Source organism: Carlito syrichta, unplaced genomic scaffold (assembly GCF_000164805.1).
Source record: "Carlito syrichta isolate Samal-C Ts95f unplaced genomic scaffold, Tarsius_syrichta-2.0.1 Scaffold313533, whole genome shotgun sequence".
Classification (NCBI taxonomy): Eukaryota; Metazoa; Chordata; class Mammalia; order Primates; family Tarsiidae; genus Carlito; species Carlito syrichta.
In genome coordinates this window covers 435,550-441,997 of record NW_007257629.1, presented here as the reverse complement: position 1 = coordinate 441,997, position 6,448 = coordinate 435,550, and the positions used below count along the sequence as shown (strand labels likewise).

Sequence of the window (6,448 nt, the reverse complement as noted above, 5' to 3'; positions counted from 1 at the left end):
GCCTGTCCTGCCGGCACCTTCAGCCGTGTTTATCTAAAATAAAGTTAAATATGCTCCTCTTGCCTTCCCCTGAAACCTCTCCAGCTCCTCTTTCTGTTAAGGGTGCCATTGTCCTCTTGGCTACTCCATTCTCTCCCACTCACCCACAAAGGCATTTGGTTGTCAGGGTTCATTCTCCTGCTTTGTGTTTCTGTTCATCTCCCACCTTTCTTGTTCTCCCCCTGCACCTGGATTCAGGCCCTAGTCTCTTCTCACCGCATCTGCTGTGGCTTCTTAGTGGTCTTCTGTTTTCCTCCTCCTCCCTCTGCCCTGGTCCTTTCTTCTCCTGCTGCTTGATGAAGATTTCAGAAATACCTTTCTGGCAACGTCAGTTCCCTGCTCTCAAACAAAGCAAAAACTAACCTCAGTAGCTTTGCCTTAAGCAATATTTCCCAAAATAATTTTAAGTGGTATGCAGTTGAATGTTCTTGGCTTTAATAGTTCCCTATCTTAAAAACGCCATAGTTAGTGACCCGCCTGGGCAGCGAGACCTCATCTCTACAATAAATCAAAAAATCAGCCGGGTGTGGTAGCGCATGCCTGTAATTCCGGCTACTTGGAAGGCTGAGGTGGAAGGATCGCCAGAGCCCAGCAAGTCGAGGCTGCGGTGGCCGGGAGCCGCCACGGCACTCCAGTCTGGGCGACAGAGTGAGACTCCAACTCAAAAAAAACCAAAAACTAAAAAACAATGCCATAGTTCTTTGGTAGTTCCTCAGAAAGTGAAACATGTAGTTATCATGATTCAGTGCTTCCACTCCCCAGTGTATACCCACGAGAACTGAAAAACATGTCCATGCAAACGTTTGTGCACAGATACTCATGTTAGCATTATTCATAATAGCTAAAAAGGGGGAAATGACCCAAATTTCCATCAACTGGCGAATGAATAAACAAAATGTGATCCATCCATACAATGGAATATTATTTAGCCATAAAAGGGCATGGAGTGCTGTTACATAATGCAACATGGATGAACCTTGAAACATTGTGCTAAGTGAAAGCCAGACATAAAGCCCATATAGTATATTATTTCATTTGTATGAAATGTCCAGAATAGGCAAATCCATAAAGACAGAGATTAGATTTGTGGTTGCCAGGTCCTGGGGATGGGGAAAATGGGTAGCGATTACTAATGGATATAGGGTTTCTTTTCTAAGTTTTAAAACAAAGTTTATTAGAGAAAGAAGAGAGGAAAGAAAGGGAGACATGCAAGAGTTGGCATGGGTGAGAGAAACCACTGGATATAGGGTTTCTTTTGGGGTAATGAGAGTATTCTGGAATAGTAATGATGATTGCATAACATTGTGGATATACTAAAAAAAAACTCCACTGAATTGTACACTTCTAAAAAATTATAGATATATGGGGTACAAGTCAGGATTAGCCATGCAAGCAGGCTGTGTGCAGGTGAAGCTTGGACCTCCGACTGGCCCTCACTTCCCCTGGTTTAGGACCAGGTACCCTTTGTGATGCTATAGGCCCCCTTCCCCAAATTGTACATTTTGAAATGGTGAATTGTATTTGTGAATTGTAGCTCAGTAGAAACAAAATAAACAAAAAGAGCCCCCTCCACATGCTGTAGCAGTAACATCTGATTTTTCTTTTTTTAATTAAAAAAAAATTTTTTTTTTTTGAGTTGTAGTCTCACTCTGTTGCCCAGACTGGAGTGCAGTGGCTGCTCCTGGCCACCGCAGCCTCGACCCGCTGGGCTCCGGTGATCCTTCCGCTTCAGCCTTCTGAGTAGCCGGAATTACAGGCACACGCTACCATGTCTGGCTGATTTTTTTTTTTTTGGATTTATTGTAGAGATGAGGGCTCGCCAAGTTGCCCAGGCGGGTCTCGAACCTGCAGGCTCAGGCAATCCACTCACCTCAGCCTCCCAAAGCGCAGGATTACAGGCTGAGCATATATGTTGTTACTTTTTTTTTTTTTTTGAGTTGCAGTCTCACTCTGTCACCCAGACTGGAGTGCAATGGCTGCTCCCGGCCACCACAGCCTCGACCTACTGGGTTCCAGCGATCCTTCTGCCTCAGCCTTCCAAGTAGCTGGAACTATAGGCGCGTGCTACCACGCCTGGCTAATTTTTGATTTATTGTAGAGATGAGGTCTCGTCAAGTTGCCCAGGCGGGTCTCGAACCCGCGGGCTCAGGCAATCCACTCACCTCGGCCTCCCAAAGTGCTGGGATTACAGACTGAGCCACCGAGCCTGGCTATATGTTGTTACTTAAAGTAGATATTTGAATTTTAAAGTATGTTGATTTGAAGAAAAATATTAAGCAAACAATGGAGCAGCTTATAGTAATGATTGAATAGGGTAATTTCTAGGACAGTTCCTGGCATATAATAAGTGCTCTGTACTTGTTAGTAATTATTATTGTTGGGAGGAAATGGCAAAAATCTTGAAGGTGAACAGCCTAAGTTGGCAAGTTTAGGTTTCTTAACAAACCTGATGAGGCCCTGGTGGTGCAGCTGATTGACTGGATGCGTCAGTCCTGTGCTCCGCAGACTGCATTTCCAGCCACCTTGCCAGCTGGCGTCTCTCACTGAGGGTGCCCACTCTGCCTGCTGGTCCTTCCTTCTGGTATGTGTGTGCTCCTCACTGTTATTCTTGTCAGCATTGCCTCAGGTGCCCTTGACACCTACAGCCTGTCCTCATCTTCTCAGGAGCTGCCTGGAGCACCCAGTTTGGAGTCTGTTTTGTTCCCCACCCCAGACCAGATGCCACATCTTGTGCTTCCCCAGATCCCCTGCACCTGCTGGCATGGCCTTACATCCAGTGAACATGTGAAAAGTTCTTGTGAGACATCGTGTCACCCGCACTATTAATATGTCTTTGTGATGACAAAATGATGTTATAAAGCAGGTCGGCAAAAATATTTTAATGCTTTTTTTTTTTTTTTGAGTAGGAGTCTCACTCTGTCACCCATGCTGGAGTGCAGTGCACTGCAGCCTTGATCTACTGGGCTCAGGTGATCCTTCCACCTCAGCCTTCCAAGTAGCTGGAACTATAGGCATGTGCCACTACACTCTGCTAATTTTTTGATTTATTATAGAGATGCGGTCTCATTAGTTTGTCCAGGCTGGTCTTGAACCCGCGGGCTCAGGCAATCCTCTCACCTCAGCCTCCGAAAGTGCTGAGATTATAGACGTGAGCCACTGCGCCCGGCCAGGCAAAAATATTTTAAAAGAACAGTTCAGAGAGCATTTGTGTGTCTCTTGAATGGCCAGTTCTTTTTTTTTTTTTTTTTTGAGATAGGGTCTTACTCTGTTGCCCAGGCTGGAGTGCAGTGACTCATTCATAGCTCACTGCAGCCTCGAACTCCTGGGCTCAAACGGTCCCCCTGAGTAGGAGTGATTCTTCTTTTAGGAAGAGTCTAGAAAATCCTGGCACGTGTGTCCCAGGAGTAGTGTTATTCATGATAACAAAAATCCGTAAGTAACCCAGATGTCCACTGACAGGAGAGTGGGTAGTCACTCTGTGTTTTTTTTTTTCCTTCTTGAGTTGGAGTCTCATTCTGTCACCCAGGCTGGAGTGCAGTGGCACACTCACAGCACCCCAGCGTCGACCTGCTGTGTTCTGGTGATCCTTCTGCCCCAGCCTTCCAAGTAGCTGGAACTACAGGCGTGCATTACCACGCCTGGCGAATTTTTTGATTTACTGTAGAGACCATGTTGCCCAGGTTGGTCTTGAACCCACTGGCTCAGGTAATCCACTTGCCTCGACCTCCCAAAGTGCTGGAATTATGGGCTTGAGCCCACCTAAACACTATTAATCATTAGCATGATCACATGCTGTACCACAGTGAAGGTGTATGAACCGCAGTCAGCTGTACATAGCAACAGGGATGAGTCCCAGAAACAAGGTACAGAAGGACGCAAGTTGTGAAAGACCCATCTGTTGTTTAGTTTTACTAGTGTGTGGTACAATTATTTTCTGTTTAAAAAAGAGAGGGATGCCTGAGCCCGCGGGTTCGAGACCCGCCTGGGCAACTTGGCGAGACCTCATCTCTACAATAAATCAAAAATCAGCTGGGCATGGTAGCGCGCGCCTGTAGTTCCAGCTACTTGGAAGGCTGAGGTGGAAGAATCGCCGGAGCCCAGCAGGTTGAGGCTGTGCTGGCTGGGAGCGGCCACTGCACTCCAGTCTGGGTGACAGAGTGAGACTCCAACTCAAAAAAAAAAAAAAAAAGAGAGGGAACATTTCCTCCTAATGTATTCAATCAGTGTTGCAGAGTAAATAAAACACTGCGAATGTCTCCAGCAGAGGAGGGACGAGGGTAGTAATATTTTTATTCTGCACCAAAAAAGGAAGTTTACCTTTCAGCTTTGAGAGACCTGTTTTTTCCCTGAGTGGTATTTTGGATGACAACAGCTAATTCACAGGAACAGTGCAAACTTCTCAGAGCGTTAGAGTCAATGTGACTAATTTAGATGACACTTTTGCAGCCATAGAGGTATCCGTTCTTGCGGATGTGAGTGCTGAAGAACGTGATCTTAAGAATAGTTTTGGAGTCTGTGGTGGCATTTTGGATTTCTACCCTGACATTCCACTGTATTGCCAATCTGTAGAACTTGCCACGTTTCACTGGTAAACTTTCTTTGAAGAGGATTGAAGCCTCTTCTCTTTTGCTGGTTGTGTTGGGAGGAACCGGGAATACCAGGTTCTGATCCTGGCTCAGCCCTACACAGCTCTGGGTCCTGGCATCTGCACACAGGCGAGTCCTGTAGCCCCTCTAGCTGGAGCATCTTTCTCCTGCTTCCTCGACTTGACGAGTTGCTGGGGAAAGGCTCTCCACTGAACAGGGGGTAGGAAATCAGTTGCTTCTCTGACACCTTCTGGCCTCAAACATCTAGACAAGAGGGATCTTTCTAGGGCTGCAGATTTAGCAAGGAAAAATCCATTGTTCTTGTGATTTTGAGCACTGGATTTGTCTAAAGCCAGAAAGAATAAGAATAGGTGTTAAGAAGATGGTACCAGCCGGGCTCGGTGGCTCAGCCTGTAATCCCACGCCTTTGGGAGGCTGAGGTGAGTGGATTGCCTGAGCCCACGGGTTCGAGACCCGCCTGGGCAGGCGAGACCTCATCTCTACAATAAATCAAAAAATTAGCCGGGCGTGGTAGCGTGCGCCTGTAATTCCGGCTACTTGGAAGGCTGAGGCGGAAGGATCGCCAGAGCCCAGCAGGGCGAGGCAGCGGTGACCGAGAGCGGCCACTGCACTCCAGTCTGGGCGACAGAGTGAGACTCCAACTCAAAAAAAAAAAAAGAAGATGGGACCAAGAACCAGGATCTGGGATCAAATCCTGGTCCTTTCATTTGCTGGGAGTGCACCTTGGGCCAGTTACTTAACCTCTCTGTGTCTCAGTTTCCTCTTCTGTAAGATGGGGGGGTAAGGAGAGTGACTCATCGTGATGAAGATTCAATGAGTAGACACATGCAAAGTGCTTAGCACGGTGCCTGGCCTAGTAAGGGCACGACATTTGCTAGCTTCTACTTAGAGAACCTTCTGCTTCCCATTACTCTTCTAATTTTGTTGCTAGTACTGTATCAGAGAGTTAGCACATCTGAGCCTTTCCTTGGAAATGCCAGCTGCAGAGAAGAGCAGGCAGGATTGGTGATGGTGTCTAACAGGTTGCGTGTGTGGTGTGGAGAGAGCTGCTTGCAGATGATAAACTGGGAGGTGATCTCCACCCAGCTTGTTGTCATGGAGATGTTTCTGTGGGCTTTCATCTCCTGCTGCATTGTCCTCGGGGACCTTGCCCTGCCCCAGGGTACCTCAGGGCCCACGTTTGGGAAGACTTTGTGCACCTTGGTGGGACAGGGGAGAGAGGCAGGTCTTTGGACACTTATTATTTGCCAGTGCTACTCATGCGACCCTTACAGCAACCCTGAGCGGCAGCTGCTACCCCCATTTGAAGGTGTAGAAATAGAGACTGGAAAAACTTGGGCTATGCAGCTGGAAAGGCAGGATGTAATCCGTGTGCTCAGAGTAAGAACTACCCTTTTGTGAGCCCTTGGACACTGCCCAGGCTGGCTGGCGTAGCTCCTGAGTCCAGGCTGTTAGGGGCGTGGCGTGCATTCTCGCTGCTGCCTGACTGCCTTGGTGCCCCTGCTCCATGGTGCCCAGCCTTCAGCAGCTGTTTGTTAGCCTAGTGAGCATTCAGGAAGCACCAGGTGTAACTGCTTCTGTTCCTAGGCATCTTTAGGCAGACACTTCTGCAGCTGTTTTTAATTTAAGAGACAGAGACCAGCCGGGCTCGGTGGCTCAGCCTGTAATCCCGCACCTTGGGAGGCTGAGGTGAGTGGATTGCCGGAGCCCACGGGTTCGAGACTCGCCTGGGCAACTTGGCAAGACCTCATCTCTACAATAAATAAAAAATGAGCCAGGCGTGGTAGCACGCGCCTGTAGTT

The 6,448-nt window shown here is 47.8% G+C and overlaps 1 protein-coding gene across 1 annotated transcript in view; it reads left to right on the top strand.

The window, feature by feature from the left end:
* Window positions 1-635: 635 nt before the first annotated feature.
* EPN2 (epsin 2) overlaps window positions 636-6,448 on the top strand; it is a 69,365-nt gene continuing 63,552 nt past the window's right edge. Inside the window, exon 1 of the mRNA XM_021718807.1 lies at window positions 636-665. The gene's annotated coding sequence lies outside the window, so the exon portion shown is untranslated. The remainder of the gene's footprint in view (window positions 666-6,448) is intronic.